This window comes from Solanum stenotomum, chromosome 10 (assembly GCF_019186545.1).
Source record: "Solanum stenotomum isolate F172 chromosome 10, ASM1918654v1, whole genome shotgun sequence".
In the NCBI taxonomy this organism is placed as follows: domain Eukaryota; kingdom Viridiplantae; phylum Streptophyta; class Magnoliopsida; order Solanales; family Solanaceae; genus Solanum; species Solanum stenotomum.
The window spans coordinates 49437268-49455201 of NC_064291.1; the positions used below are offsets into that span (position 1 = coordinate 49437268).

At 33.1% G+C, this 17934-nt stretch overlaps 1 pseudogene; it reads right to left on the minus strand.

Moving 5' to 3' along the window:
• Positions 1 to 348: 348 nt before the first annotated feature.
• LOC125843115 (disease resistance protein RGA2-like) overlaps positions 349 to 17934 on the minus strand; it is a 23339-nt pseudogene continuing 5753 nt past the window's right edge.

Genomic DNA, 17934 nt, shown 5'->3' on the forward strand with positions numbered 1-17934 from the left:
AATGAGGTCAAGTTAAAGGGGACATTTATATATTATGCCAAAGAAAAAAACTACAGTAGTTTGGCTGTTTAACAAACACTCTTGGTAATATAGCTATTCCAGTAGTGTTTATCAGTGATACAATCTTTTGTGTTGTACTTAGTAGTTCAACTTTGTACATAAATAATAGTTTTGGGAATTTGTTCGTTCTAGGATGAAATATTTTTTGTTTGACACACCAGCTAAATACTAGTTTCCTTTTATCCACAATGAAGTCACTTGTACAATTTGCATCACCTATTCCTCCTGGCAGGAATGTTACCTGTGTGGGAGACTCACAAGTCACAAACAAAGAACCAATTACAAATACTAATTGTTACGAATATCCAGATACGGAATGTGAGCAATTTTGTGCCAGTCTTCTCCTATTCCCTTCTCACATCGCTTGATCAGTGTTGGACATCCCCCAACTGTTAAAATTGTAAGGGCTGTTAGGTGCTGCAATCCGTCCGGTAAACATTTTAGCATCTCACAATCATAAACAGATAACAGAGTGAGTTGAAGTTAAACCTTTCACCCCTTCCTCGGGGAGACTCTCTAGTGCGCTGCAGCTATGAATTTCCAGTCTCTTCAAAGCATTGAGACAAGCCAGGCTGCAAGGCAGCTCTTTGAGATAGTAAAATAAAGAGATTTACAAGTATTTGAGATTTGGAAAGCTTTAGAAAATCTCTTCTGCGAGCGAAGTTGCTTCATTGTTATGGATAATATGGAGGGAAGTAAGAGCCCTAAAGTAAGAAGAAAGGGTTGCATAAACAAACATATGGCAGTCAAAAATCGTCATCTGTTCAAGCACAGGGGATTTCTCTTTCTCCTTCCTTTTTCATCAATCCTTTCAGATTATGAAATTCGCCTATAAAAAGTTTTTTCAGAGATGGAAACCTTCTTCTTGTAGGGAATCCAGAATAGACATCATCACCCTCTTCAACATACTCCAAAGACCCCATTAATAACTCTAGACTTTCTTGACAAGGCAGCTCCCCAAAGGGTGCTAAGCCAGAGCAGTTTGCACAACTTCTAATTGTAATAGAGACAACATTTCTCAAAACTGAGTGATTCATCCAATCAGGGAAACGGAATCCTCTGAAGCCACTGATTGTTAAACAAGTCAGATTGGGATGTGGTTTGAGGGCTTCAATTACTCTAACTTCCTCTGATTCATATCTATGCGGTCCTTTCCAACTCCAATTCATGATTAAAGAGTGCAGATTCCCCTTTGCAGATAAATTGGCTTCTTTTGCATCCATATCATTCTTCACTCTCTCAAGATGTGTGCTTTCAATTGAGCCATAGAGGTTTACATTTCGTAGTTTACCAAGTTGATAACCTTTCTTCTGAATCCCCACAGCAAATCCACTTAGAGTCTTAAGGCATGTCAAAGATCCTATCCTTGGTGGCATAAAATTCAATTCATCTCAACCATGAAGTAAAAGATTTCGGAGACTACCAAGTTTGCTTTTTTCTTTTGTCAAACAACAAAGTGAACGGCAACTATGTAGATCAAGAGTCTGCAGATTTTGAAGCTTGCATAACTGCTTTGGAAGACTACGAATGCTAGAATTGTCAGACAAGTCCAGGCATCTTAAATGTACTAGATTTCCAATGGAAGATGGTAACTTATTAAAGTGTAAGTGACTTATATTAAGCACTCTTAACGAGACAATTGTTTGCGAGAGGAGAGTTAGAAGACACCACTTCAGCGAAACCAATGGACATCATCAAATGTGGGTAACCATTTATATTTAGTTTGCGGATATTGCTACTTGATTCGCTTGCTGAAAACAGAGATGTAGCCAAATCATGGATGAGATCATGCATCTTGAAATAAGTTTTACCAGATTTAACTTCAATCTCTTGGAAAAAAGACCTCAAGCATTATTCTTTCCATACCTCATTACCCACATCCTCTGGCTCTAATTTTCCTTCCAATAAAAGAAAGCCGTGCGCCATCCAGAGAGAGATTAGCTTTTCTTTTTCCATTTTGGTGTCCTTTGGGAATACTGCACAATATGCAAAGCATTGTCTCAAATCAAGTGGAAGCAGTGGCGGATCCAGGATTTAGAGTCCGTGTCACGACCCGATTTCTCGAGTCATGATGGCACCTACTATATCCTACCAGTAGGTAAGCCAACCCGTAACCCAGAACATCAAGCAATGAGCAAAAGGGCAGAAACTAGCGAAAATAATAATCTAAACAAGGATAACAAAGTGGAAGCAACCCAAAATAAATATATACAGAAATCCCTCCCAGAACCNTCCTAAAGGGAAGGTATAAGGCATCCTTTAAGATTCGTTAAAAATACGATTACCGACCAAACTTAGGTTAATTAATTTTAAGAGAAAGATATGAGTGTTAAATATTAAGTGATTGAATAACCAAGTTGGAAAACATTTTTTATTTTTAAAGCGCTTTTGCAATTTATTAGAATGAAAAAGATTTAAGAAAGAGTAATTTCTTTAGATCAATTTAAACAAATCCATGGCTAAAAAAGGTAATTAAAAAAAAAAACATTAGCTCATTGATTGACAAAATGCTTCTTTTAGAAATAAATGTGCCAAAATATGTCATTCCATTGCTCTTTAATTAATTAAACGAATCTATTCCCCAAATTAAATACAAAAATAGCCTTAATCTTTATTATATCTCAAAAAAACAATAAAGAAATAAAGTTCTTCATCGCATCTACGCATTTTCTTCTCATGACATGCTCGTGGTCTAATCTCCATAGGCCAAAACTTGCGATCTTCATAGCTTTCTTCATCACAAAAGGGTTAATGCCCTCCCTCCTAAGTTTAATTAATTTAGGACCAACGGTCCATATATTGGCACAACTATTTTTCAAATAATGCAACATAAATGATAAGTCACTCGGGGTCATGAACCCACTTGGACATTTGGATAAAGTTGACTAATGAACTTAATACACCAAGGGTATTAAGCCTCTTATGTTTATATGATGCATGTACCGTAAAAGGTGTTGGTTTAGCTCTATCCTGGGTTGATTAAGAGTGGGTTTACTAGACACAAGGCTCCCGAGTGGACAACTCGAGTGAGAAGGCTACGCGGTCACACAGAAAAAGATCCGGACACCCCGCGCATATGCCAACTCTCCTAAATTTTGGGATTTTAAAAGAAATTTGCGGGTGCGCAAAACACACCTCGCGTGTACGTGTGATAGTGAGAATTTTCCAGAATCAGAAGAAGTATGAACGGAATGACAATTTATATAAAGAAATAACAAATAAACAATTTATATAAAACAATAACAAATAGCCAGTTAATATCACATAAGCATGACAAGTAAATCATTTAGGCATTTAAAATAAAACAAACATAAAAAATGAAACAAGCAAATGTTAAAACCACAATTATTAACCTAAGTCTGTTATGGTTTAGAACCTAAAGTCCCCAGTGAAGTCGTCAAGCTGTTATACCGCATTTTAACTCGAGGTCAAAACATGTACAACATATTGGTGATTTCCAAATTTTTAACTAACTTAAGAAGTCGCCACCTAATTATTATGGTGAATTAGGACACCTAAATATTTAACTAAATAATACTAAAATGACTTCAATTAAATGGTCTACTAAACTTAAGATTCTAGGTAAGGGTTCTAATTATCCTAAAGGGAAGGTATAAGGCATCCTTTAAGATTCGTTAAAAATACGATTACCGACCAAACTTAGGTTAATTAATTTTAAGAGAAAGATATGAGTGTTAAATATTAAGTGATTGAATAACCAAGTTGGAAAACATTTTTTATTTTTAAAGCGCTTTTGCAATTTATTAGAATGAAAAAGATTTAAGAAAGAGTAATTTCTTTAGATCAATTTAAACAAATCCATGGCTAAAAAAGGTAATTAAAAAAAAAAACATTAGCTCATTGATTGACAAAATGCTTCTTTTAGAAATAAATGTGCCAAAATATGTCATTCCATTGCTCTTTAATTAATTAAACGAATCTATTCCCCAAATTAAATACAAAAATAGCCTTAATCTTTATTATATCTCAAAAAAACAATAAAGAAATAAAGTTCTTCATCGCATCTACGCATTTTCTTCTCATGACATGCTCGTGGTCTAATCTCCATAGGCCAAAACTTGCGATCTTCATAGCTTTCTTCATCACAAAAGGGTTAATGCCCTCCCTCCTAAGTTTAATTAATTTAGGACCAACGGTCCATATATTGGCACAACTATTTTTCAAATAATGCAACATAAATGATAAGTCACTCGGGGTCATGAACCCACTTGGACATTTGGATAAAGTTGACTAATGAACTTAATACACCAAGGGTATTAAGCCTCTTATGTTTATATGATGCATGTACCGTAAAAGGTGTTGGTTTAGCTCTATCCTGGGTTGATTAAGAGTGGGTTTACTAGACACAAGGCTCCCGAGTGGACAACTCGAGTGAGAAGGCTACGCGGTCACACAGAAAAAGATCCGGACACCCCGCGCATATGCCAACTCTCCTAAATTTTGGGATTTTAAAAGAAATTTGCGGGTGCGCAAAACACACCTCGCGTGTACGTGTGATAGTGAGAATTTTCCAGAATCAGAAGAAGTATGAACGGAATGACAATTTATATAAAGAAATAACAAATAAACAATTTATATAAAACAATAACAAATAGCCAGTTAATATCACATAAGCATGACAAGTAAATCATTTAGGCATTTAAAATAAAACAAACATAAAAAATGAAACAAGCAAATGTTAAAACCACAATTATTAACCTAAGTCTGTTATGGTTTAGAACCTAAAGTCCCCAGTGAAGTCGTCAAGCTGTTATACCGCATTTTAACTCGAGGTCAAAACATGTACAACATATTGGTGATTTCCAAATTTTTAACTAACTTAAGAAGTCGCCACCTAATTATTATGGTGAATTAGGACACCTAAATATTTAACTAAATAATACTAAAATGACTTCAATTAAATGGTCTACTAAACTTAAGATTCTAGGTAAGGGTTCTAATTATCCTAAAGGGAAGGTATAAGGCATCCTTTAAGATTCGTTAAAAATACGATTACCGACCAAACTTAGGTTAATTAATTTTAAGAGAAAGATATGAGTGTTAAATATTAAGTGATTGAATAACCAAGTTGGAAAACATTTTTTATTTTTAAAGCGCTTTTGCAATTTATTAGAATGAAAAAGATTTAAGAAAGAGTAATTTCTTTAGATCAATTTAAACAAATCCATGGCTAAAAAAGGTAATTAAAAAAAAAAACATTAGCTCATTGATTGACAAAATGCTTCTTTTAGAAATAAATGTGCCAAAATATGTCATTCCATTGCTCTTTAATTAATTAAACGAATCTATTCCCCAAATTAAATACAAAAATAGCCTTAATCTTTATTATATCTCAAAAAAACAATAAAGAAATAAAGTTCTTCATCGCATCTACGCATTTTCTTCTCATGACATGCTCGTGGTCTAATCTCCATAGGCCAAAACTTGCGATCTTCATAGCTTTCTTCATCACAAAAGGGTTAATGCCCTCCCTCCTAAGTTTAATTAATTTAGGACCAACGGTCCATATATTGGCACAACTATTTTTCAAATAATGCAACATAAATGATAAGTCACTCGGGGTCATGAACCCACTTGGACATTTGGATAAAGTTGACTAATGAACTTAATACACCAAGGGTATTAAGCCTCTTATGTTTATATGATGCATGTACCGTAAAAGGTGTTGGTTTAGCTCTATCCTGGGTTGATTAAGAGTGGGTTTACTAGACACAAGGCTCCCGAGTGGACAACTCGAGTGAGAAGGCTACGCGGTCACACAGAAAAAGATCCGGACACCCCGCGCATATGCCAACTCTCCTAAATTTTGGGATTTTAAAAGAAATTTGCGGGTGCGCAAAACACACCTCGCGTGTACGTGTGATAGTGAGAATTTTCCAGAATCAGAAGAAGTATGAACGGAATGACAATTTATATAAAGAAATAACAAATAAACAATTTATATAAAACAATAACAAATAGCCAGTTAATATCACATAAGCATGACAAGTAAATCATTTAGGCATTTAAAATAAAACAAACATAAAAAATGAAACAAGCAAATGTTAAAACCACAATTATTAACCTAAGTCTGTTATGGTTTAGAACCTAAAGTCCCCAGTGAAGTCGTCAAGCTGTTATACCGCATTTTAACTCGAGGTCAAAACATGTACAACATATTGGTGATTTCCAAATTTTTAACTAACTTAAGAAGTCGCCACCTAATTATTATGGTGAATTAGGACACCTAAATATTTAACTAAATAATACTAAAATGACTTCAATTAAATGGTCTACTAAACTTAAGATTCTAGGTAAGGGTTCTAATTATCCTAAAGGGAAGGTATAAGGCATCCTTTAAGATTCGTTAAAAATACGATTACCGACCAAACTTAGGTTAATTAATTTTAAGAGAAAGATATGAGTGTTAAATATTAAGTGATTGAATAACCAAGTTGGAAAACATTTTTTATTTTTAAAGCGCTTTTGCAATTTATTAGAATGAAAAAGATTTAAGAAAGAGTAATTTCTTTAGATCAATTTAAACAAATCCATGGCTAAAAAAGGTAATTAAAAAAAAAAACATTAGCTCATTGATTGACAAAATGCTTCTTTTAGAAATAAATGTGCCAAAATATGTCATTCCATTGCTCTTTAATTAATTAAACGAATCTATTCCCCAAATTAAATACAAAAATAGCCTTAATCTTTATTATATCTCAAAAAAACAATAAAGAAATAAAGTTCTTCATCGCATCTACGCATTTTCTTCTCATGACATGCTCGTGGTCTAATCTCCATAGGCCAAAACTTGCGATCTTCATAGCTTTCTTCATCACAAAAGGGTTAATGCCCTCCCTCCTAAGTTTAATTAATTTAGGACCAACGGTCCATATATTGGCACAACTATTTTTCAAATAATGCAACATAAATGATAAGTCACTCGGGGTCATGAACCCACTTGGACATTTGGATAAAGTTGACTAATGAACTTAATACACCAAGGGTATTAAGCCTCTTATGTTTATATGATGCATGTACCGTAAAAGGTGTTGGTTTAGCTCTATCCTGGGTTGATTAAGAGTGGGTTTACTAGACACAAGGCTCCCGAGTGGACAACTCGAGTGAGAAGGCTACGCGGTCACACAGAAAAAGATCCGGACACCCCGCGCATATGCCAACTCTCCTAAATTTTGGGATTTTAAAAGAAATTTGCGGGTGCGCAAAACACACCTCGCGTGTACGTGTGATAGTGAGAATTTTCCAGAATCAGAAGAAGTATGAACGGAATGACAATTTATATAAAGAAATAACAAATAAACAATTTATATAAAACAATAACAAATAGCCAGTTAATATCACATAAGCATGACAAGTAAATCATTTAGGCATTTAAAATAAAACAAACATAAAAAATGAAACAAGCAAATGTTAAAACCACAATTATTAACCTAAGTCTGTTATGGTTTAGAACCTAAAGTCCCCAGTGAAGTCGTCAAGCTGTTATACCGCATTTTAACTCGAGGTCAAAACATGTACAACATATTGGTGATTTCCAAATTTTTAACTAACTTAAGAAGTCGCCACCTAATTATTATGGTGAATTAGGACACCTAAATATTTAACTAAATAATACTAAAATGACTTCAATTAAATGGTCTACTAAACTTAAGATTCTAGGTAAGGGTTCTAATTATCCTAAAGGGAAGGGATAAGGCATCCTTTAAGATTCGTTAAAAATACGATTACCGACCAAACTTAGGTTAATTAATTTTAAGAGAAAGATATGAGTGTTAAATATTAAGTGATTGAATAACCAAGTTGGAAAACATTTTTTATTTTTAAAGCACTTTTGCAATTTATTAGAATGAAAAAGATTTAAGAAAGAGTAATTTCTTTAGATCAATTTAAACAAATCCATGGCTAAAAAAGGTAATTAAAAAAAAAAAAACATTAGCTCATTGATTGACAAAATGCTTCTTTTAGAAAAAGTTTTTTTAGAAAAATAGGAGTATAGAACATTTTTTATTTTGAAATGCACTACCAAGTTTTAACAAAACTTAATAAACTAGTGAGTTTTAAAATGGTGCAAAAAAGAAGTGTTTTTAAAAACGAGTTTGCCAAATGAAGTTTATAAAAGTTAAAGTAACTATAAAGGTTTGTTTCTAGCTAAAGATACCCAAACCCCAACATCTATATTATGTTACCTATTCAAAACTAAAACATATTCAAGTCACATAAGCAAGTATAAAATATAAAGAAAAATAAATAAACAAGTTAATGCTAAAATATAAATAGCCATGAGTGACTCCAAGCGAGGCTCTCTTGTTTTGCTTTCCATTCGGAATAGTAAAAAATGTAGTGAAGACTCCATTTGCAGGTATGAGGATAACGTCAAGTCTATAAGACTTGAAATTTGCTAGAGTCTTGAATCAAGACTCAATTTTTCTCCAGAGTGTACATGTAAAGAAAGAGAGGGTAAAGAGAATTAGTAAGACAATTAAACCTCACTCGATATCGAATAAACTAGAAATAGAATTGAGTTAAATAGCATAACGAAAATACCATCCAAAACATGAAAACATGCAAATGCAGAACAAATCTCAAAGCAAACTACTACGACGCTTTTAAAGCAAAAAAAAAAAAAACACAACCCCTCATATTTAAGCTACAAACGAACTACTCGGTAAAGACTTGAATTAAAAAAAAAAAAAACTTATGCCATAAGTTTTCCAGATTTATACATGCTGTAATACTATTACTAAACTAAAAACAATGAAACAAAATACATACATAATACAATTAACAAAAGAGCACAAAACATAAGTTAGTTCTTGTATGCAAAAAGTAAGTTGCACAAGAATGCCTATAGACGTAACTCCTAATAAGAGAGCACTTAGTTGCTAACCATTTTTTATATATTTTATAGTCATCTTCCTTAAGCATGCTATACATAGGAAAATATGAACATTGAAACTTTAACATATAAGCACACGAAATAAATCAATTACACTGAGAACGAAACAGCAACAACACAACCCATATAAATCGGACTATGAAACTAAGTCGTTAACAAAATATCTAACTCCAAAGCTAAACCATTCTTTAAACTCAAGGTCTAGTAAATGAGGGGAAAACAATTTCTGATCTGCATAAATCTCAAAAGGATACAAACACATTTTTAACAATCAACATATAATAATAGCAAACTAAATAATATTAGTTCGAGTAGAATTCGAGAGAAATTTAAAAGCTTATAAGATACAGGGTGCTAAGCTACTGTAGCGTATCCGCAATTAGAGCTTATATTTTAAGAAAAATAATGATATGGTCTGTACCATATTTTAACTAAAACAATAAAAATATTATATTCCTTGAACACGTTTTTACATAGGAATGCATACATATATCAAATGATCAGAACTTGGAGTAAGAATTAATGTATATGACCTAAAATACAACTATTTCCATGTAATAAATAAATTTATATCTCAAACGAAAACACAAATACAATTATCAAATAACTTTGAATACAGTTAATTAAACTAGGCAGGAATTACTCTCTACATATAAATTTGTTAGAGTAACATAACGTTTTCCCACAGAAACAAAACAGAGGAAAAAGAAGAGAATGTCACCTGCTATAGGGCAGTGAACGGGGTTGTTTCGATCAAATGTCTATATTCGAACAATAACGAACTCAAGCAAGCTTGAAACTTGAGTTTCGTTCGAGATTTAAACAAGGATGCAAAGACAATATTTTAGAAAAGAAAATAGTAGTTAAACAATGCTATGGTGCAATGGAAAAGCTTCTTAAAAATGAATGCCAAGGCTTCTATGGAGGCTGAAAAATCTCCTTTTGCTAAAGATATAAGGATGTATTTATAGGTGAAGACTAGGTTTTGGATTGGGTTTGAAATTTTAATATTTTATGGCTCCAAAACGCAGGTCAAAGAGAGATTTGAAATCAAAGTTTTGAACTCTGAAGAGTCCATTTTCTCTATACAAAATCTGATTCTCTTTAAAGGAAAGTTTGGCTCCTTGTGTCCAATGGCTATCTTTGACCAAGAAGGGGATAGATTGCTGGTCCCCATGTGAGTTGACAGCAAGAGACGAAGAGAGAGACGAGTTTTTTCACAAAAATGGCGTGTACTATTCTGATTTTCCATGGTATGCACTTGAATATTTTCAAAGATAGAGGAGGGAGAAAAACGTATTAGGGGGCTGATGAGTTTAGGATTAGGTTTACTTGAATTTGGTTGAAACATTTGGGCCAAAGATGGGCCAAGGTGTGCTAGAATAAATGGGTTAGTTTGGTCTGAATATATTGGCTTCTTCCTTTCTTCATTAAATTATTTTGGGCTTCTTACTTAATAACTAATATAATAAGATGACAATTAATAATATATAAAATTAAAGTATCACTATTACAACTCTACGCTAATATAGGATAGATACAAAAATATGAATTGATAATTAATTTAATAAATACAAAACTTGAAACGAAATGACGACAATCAATTATTTAAGAAAAGAGGTGTAAAAGGTGATAATATAATTTTAATAATAAAATATACAATTTTGAGTAGTAACTATAGAATGTAACAACAAAGATAATAATTATAAAGATAAATAGTTGTAGTAGTAAAAATAGTTGTGAAAAAGGATAATTTTATACGTTATTAATTTAGAAGCTCGAAAATAATGAATTAGAAGAAAAGAGGGTCAAAATTGGGTGTCAACATTTATCAGGATTTTCACTATCTCATTTGGAGCTTTTGAGTTTTGAAGAATGTCAAAGTGCATAGAACAGGTCGTGCATACATGATACAAAGTGTTTTATCTAAAGCGTATAGAAGAAGGAGTTCACGGTTAAGGAAGTTTTCTTAATCAATTAAGGAAAACTACTACGCGTAAGTTTTTCTGTGAAAGAAGTCGAGTGCAAAAAGGAATTCTACGTGTGAGCTTACAGGTTTCGTGGAAAAAGGAAGCAAAGCACGAGTAGGATTTCTAGTTGAGTTCGAATCAAACAAAGCTTTGAGGCGGTGAAAACAAAGTTGAGTTGAACAAGACTTTGAGTTTTCTGATCTATAAATAGGGCGCTATTTTCATTAGAAAAATTGCGCACTTAGATTGAGAGAAAATCAAAACAGGATCAAGAGTTTGTGAGAGTTTTGATATTTACTTGGGGAGTGCTGCGAGTTGAGAGAAAAGGTTGTAAGATTGTAGTCAAGAGTTTTTTATTATAATCTAGAGTAGGTTTTCGTTCAACAAGTTTGAAGAACTTGAAGAACAATAAAAGACTTAAACCTGGGGTTTTTTGTCTTGGGTAGTTAGGAATTAGAGTTTATAATTTCTTAGGTTACATAGTTTTGTAATCGTTGTGTTATTTGAAGGTGTTATAAATAATACAAGTGTTGAACGAATCAGTTTACGAAATTATTTACAGTTAACGTCAAATAGAGAGGAACAAGTAGTAAGTATGTGTTCCTTTATAGAATTAAGGAGGTAAGAATTCCAACATCATCTTCCTCTTTGTCTCTTCCATAAACTTGGGGTTCGGTTAATACAGAACCTGGTGCAAGCAATGTCCACATGAGAATATTATTGCATTCAAACTCATTAGGAGACAGCAGAAAATAGAGAATATTTTTCCACAATATACTCCCAAATATACCCACACTTAATTCTTTGGCACAAATTTGCCCTTAATCTTGACGGAATGACACGTAACAGGCACATAATCAAATAATTCACTGCCAATGCTCCTTTGTATCATGATTTGAATTTGGCAGCGTTATTAGAGGATGATATTGTCACTCTCTTCTAACTTAATAAGTATCTATTCTATTTGTAATTTTATCATTTTTGATAATTTTCCACTATGGCAACTTGATATTATTTTGCTGAACTAATTGGTACTTTAACGAAAGAAATGAATGATGGAATTCTATGCTCCAACTTTATCCCCTACATTCCACTCTGAAAGAAATCCAGCCTAATCAATGACAAGGAGAAACATGCCTAATCATTTTTTTTCTTTGTTAGACAAAATTGACACTCAGCTGTCTGGAAAGGCTACCGTCATTGGGAACATAATATTATCATGCCTGTTTGTTATTGGATTAAGGACCCAAGTGCAGCACATAGAGAAACAGAATAGAAGAAAACCTCTTTTCTCTGAGCTGCTTTGTTAATGTTACAGAATCACTACAGATTTGTATATGATTGTGTATATATTAGTGATTGTGTATATATTAGCATAGCTGATTTATAGGGATTTGGCTATATAGTTACCATAGTTAACTTAGTCTCCTTATGAATTTATACCATTGTATTCGTTGAGTAATAAGACAAGTTATTCAAGTTATTCTTCCTACCTTATAAGTTACATGGTATCAGAGCCAAGCTACTGATTCACCCGTATTAGGTCAGCAACTCCACCGGGAAATTAACAACTTTTCCGGTAGTTGTCTAACTGTTGGAGGTGGTCACCTTGATATTTTTTGGTTGCTTTGTGGTGGTTTCAAATCATATAACCACATTTGACGAAGGGAAAATTTATTTTGAAAAAAATAAACCAATCTTCAGACCAGATTCTGCTGCTACTTTGTTGGTCAGGTTTGAGTTTCTTATATGTTGTTCTGTTCTATGTTTCTGAAGTAATATTTAGGAGGCTACCTGTGTTAGAAACTATCTTTGGTGAACTCCCTGTTCAGATCAAATTGTGACTTATTTGGGTCTACTTCCTTCGTTACAATTTGATACTTGTTGGGTTTTTGTTAGTTCTCTGAGTTTGTTTGACTGGATTCAGATTTGCTTGATTCTTTGATTTGTTTCGCATGATTCACTGGATTGGAGTTTTATCTCTGTCCAACAGAGACTTGGTTTGGATAATTCCAACTTTGGACAATTTTCTATCAATTTATTTTGATATTGTGAGTTGGGGAAATGACTGCTTCAAGTTCAATATCTGATAAAATGATTTTGGTTTCCGCTGAAGAATTTTCTGAATTCTCTCAATATCAGAAATCATTGAAGGAATCCACTTCAGTTAATGTTTTTACTGAGTCAACTAAAACATGTCTTATGACCTCTTCAAATAAATGAGTGTTTTATTTAAAAATATGTTTTTTGACTGGTTTAAGAGTCGCCACTTAATTTTTAAGAAAAAATCAAGAAAACTGATTTTCAATAGATTAAAACAGAAACTCAATTGAAAATATGAGGGGGTTCGGGGTTCTTATTAACATTCTAGGAAGGTTTTAAAAGCACCTAAAATATCCACTAATGTGGTTATCCAACAATTAAATTTTTGGCTAAAACACTTTGACTTAATTTGAATAGAACGATTGAACTATTTTATAGTTGAGACGATTATAAAAGGGAAAAAGGGAAATATTGACCTACAACCTAAGTGAGATCCCTTTTGAAATTTATTCTTTCAAGCCTTTTGAAAGATGATCGTTTTAATTAAGCTGTTAAAACGAAATGAGCGTCTTTTGGGGATTTGAATCTTTCGACCCTAAAATTAACGACAAATACTAACACGCAAAACAAACACAGTAAAATAAAGAGGGAAAGAGAGTTGGACCCAAATATGGTTTCTGTCCGCCTGGACCAGTATTTGGGCCCATTTTTCGTTTTGGGCCAAAGGCCCATTTGAGAGGCACCTGTCCTAAGAACTAACAAGAATAAGATTAACAACTAAATGGGCTTAGGCCCAATAAATAACAAAATACAATTTTGGAATTAAGAGTGGGCCTTTGGCCCAATCTTTCAATTCTCCAATCTGCTCCAATATTTTTTTCGACTCCGGGACCTGTACGTCGCTTTTAAATGGCCGGTAGACTTGAATAAAGGATTGGGCCTCCATGGCCCAATGAGAAAATGCAAGGGTAGAGTCCATGAAGACTCGGACAGATTTCACATGCAACGAGAAAATGAGAAAAAATAATAATAAAAATTTAGTATCCAATAATAATAAGATCTTTCAAACCTTAGCTCTAAACGATAATGTGATTCATCAATTATAAAATAGTACTAGACGATGGCAATTTATGCTAAAAATATTTTCTTATATATATGATTGGAGTAAAAATATTTTCTTATATATATGATTGGAGTATGTATATCACAATATAAAGGTAAGCAAGTTAACTAGAAATTAATATGATTAAGTCCAATATACTTTCTTATAAATTAATGTACATAGTTTTCGAAAAATAGTCACATAGTTTAAATAAGGAGGTAACACTACTCTCTTCGCTTCAAATACTTGTCATAAATTTTTGAAATTAAATCAGATTAAAACAAATTAATATTTAAATTTAAAACAATAGATATTCAAAACATATATAAAAGGTACTATTTAAACAAACAAAAACTCCAAACGGTTAGTCAAAATGTGTTTTAAATACTTTAGAATGGTTTATTATTATGACTTGTAATATTTATTTATCTTTTGCGTGGTTTTCAAACACGTAAATTTACTATTATTATTGTTGCAAATTTCATGTCAAAAATTATTCAAAATTAACTTTCCAAATTCAAGAGGTGTCATATAAATTCATTTAAGGCATAATATCCTAAGCTAACTCAAATACAAACAGTAAAATAGTGTACGAAACTCTTATGCTACAACATATTTAAACTAGCATGGAAGAGACAAGACAAAGTATCCTATAATGAACAGGGAAAACATCTGGACCATAATTTGATCAATACAAAAATAATGTAGATCAAAATCTTTAGGCCTAGGTGAGACCTAGTCTATATAATCTTGAAAATAAACATAAGAACTATGAGTTACCCTTTTGGACATTGTTACTTTATTAGCAAAATTAAATTTTTTTTAAAAAAAATCAGTATAAATATATAAAATAAATAACTACCCTTACATTTTAAATTTTAAAATAAAGTAGTTATTAATTTTAAAATTCATAAAGAAAATATACCACGTTAGTTTATTTGGGAGAATTTTGAGGAGTAACTTTTTTTATTTTCCATTTTCTCTCTTGCATGATTATACCAATCTTTTTAATTTTGATTGAGGAATTTTCTTCCTTTAAAAAATTTATAGTTCAAATTATTTTTTGCTTCAATTTACGGTGGTTTTAAATCAAGTCTCTTTATGATGTAGAGTTTATTTTATTTTTATTTTTAAAAAAAAAAATTAATTATTTAAAAAAAAAAAAAAACAACGACAATTGACCAAATTTTTTTTTAAAAAAAAAGATTAATTAATTAGTAAAATTATACATGTCTAAAAAAAACAAAAAAAAACTACACATCGAATATTTGTAAATATTACAGATACTTTATTGTTATATTAACTTTTCGAATCATAGATATATTTTAGTTATATTTTCATTTTTAAAAAAAAGGCTACTACTTCTACAGCTTTCTTTCATTTTCTCTACCCTATTTGTTTAACAATCAACAAGAAGTTCCACAATGTTGAATTCCATCAATGCTCTCTTGTATATCGAAAGATAGAGTATTACGTCATGACCATACACGTGAACAAACAACAATACAAGCGAAACGGCCACAAACTCGAGAAGGATACAAACAGGGAAAATAAATCAAAACGAGCATTATGCTATCTTAGAGTCTAAACATACATTATTCACTAAAAAAAAATGAGGATTAAAAGCTATCGCTTAGATTCGAACACATCCCGCAAAAGCATCTCGAGTCTCATACTATTTTGCAACTCACATCTAAGCTTCTACTGGAAACTAAACAAAATAGAAGAAAAAATAAATTAGAGTTATTTACCTTTCGATGGGAAGCAAGCAGGGACGGGATGAGCAGGAGGAGATGAGTTTCTACCACCACAAACATGAGTTTAATCCTGAGCAGCTAACTAAGAACGCAAACCAGACTAGAACAAGATTTCCTCACAATTCAGAATTAGAGAAAAAAACGTTTAAAAATTCGTGAGTACCGAATGATTGTTCCCCGAAATCCCACCTTTCTTTTCCCTAAGTTTTCCAATATTGATCTCTAATTTTTATCCAACTCAAAATTTCCCAACTTAAAAAAAATCCCCCCCAATACTGAAACGAAAAAAGGAATAAATAGAAGGAGATTAGGGTTGACGAGTTGGGGGGAAAATGGGTGAATCCGAATTCGAGGCCCATTTTTCGAATTCAAAACTCCCATTTCTTTCACCATTAAGGAAAACATACTTTTCTCGCAATTTTGAACCATTCCAAAAGAGGAAAGGGGAGATGGACAAGCTCGATCGATCTTTCGTCCTTGAAACGCCACGCGGCTCAATCTCAAGGCTATAAGGACGAAATTGCAGATGTCTTACCTACTCCGTGCTGCTGCGACTGTTGGAAGATGATGTTAACGTTGGAAGTGTTTGCTGCGTACAGATGTTCCTGGGTTTCTTTTGAGCAAGATTGGGCCGGGTCGGGGGAGAAAAGTGGGCTGGGTTGTTGGAAATTTGAAAATTGGCATGGGTTGAAGAATAAAAGGGAAGTTGGGTTTTTGTAAATAGGAATATAGGCTGCTGGAAATTATTGAATGAAGGGCCCAAAGAAAAAGTCTTTTGGTGGGTTTAAAATAAGATATAGCTAAGTGAATTAATAATTTAGCCAAATGAATTTAGTTTATAAATTCGGCTAAAATCTAATTAAGATGAATTAATCTAATTAATTTAGGAACTTCTCAATCGTAACGAAACAAAATGATTAACTTAGTTATAAAATAATTGATTTGAATGCAAGCTAATTACTTCAAAATGTAACATCCGACAATTTGAAGTGGCTTTGAAGAAGCTTGAAATTGGAAAGTAGTCTTTTTTTTTGGAAAAAAAAAAAATTTAGAATCTGGAAATTTGGTTAAGTATGGGAAGAAGTGAGTTTTTGGCCAACTTTGAGTAGTCGTAACTCCTAGCTCAGGATGAGTTAGGAGTAGTTCCAGTTATGGTTGCGAAGCTCGTGGAGCGATCTTTCCAACGCCACTGAGTTTGCTCAATTCCGAGTTCGTATGAGGGAGTTATGCCCTGTAGAAGTTGGGCAGTTGGAAGGGAAATCCATCCGGAAACTTAAGGGCATTTTGGTCCTTTCACAAATTATTTATTTTGAGCTCATATTGTTGTATTAGGATGATCTTTGGATCATTTTTGTCCCATTTTGAAGAGAAAAAGTTAGGGTTCTTGAGAGTGAAGAAGAGAAGAAGGAGAAGAAGAAGAAGAGAAGAAAGAGGAGAAAGGAGATCAACAAGTTTCCGTCGTGGATTATCGTCGGGGGTGATCCCTATTAGGTATGTGAGTTTTCGTGTGGGTTATCCTTTCCCTCACACACACCAAGTTTATTCTATGGTTTGAGAAAGGATTGGAAATTGTTGTTGAATTATTGAAGTTGTTAGTTGTTGTTGATGTTGTTGGTAGAGTGGTTGAGGTTATTGTTCGTTGTGAGACATGATTGAGTCGTGTAATTAAGTTGAAACCTATTGTATGTTGAGGAATTTTTTATTCTAAGAGGTATGCCCCTTTTAAAGTTGATCCACCATCAATTCGCAGAAATTTCTGGGCTGTCGATACCCATCTACGGGCCTGACCTACGGACCGTAGATCGATTGACGGTCCGTACTGGTCAACCGTCAATCGGATCAGGAGTTGGGTTTTTGGGGCTTCGATCTACGGTCGCGACCTACGGTCCGTGACCTGACCTACAGACCGTAAGTCAGGACCGTAGGTCAATACTTAGTCATTTTCTTAAATGAATTCTGGGGAAAAATCTCTGACGCGATCCACGGACCTGTAGTACGGACCGTAAGTCCATCTACGGTCCGTCGATGGCGTCCGTAGGTTCCACCTGTGTCACCAGAAACCTGAAGTCTCAGCCAAGTTTCCCC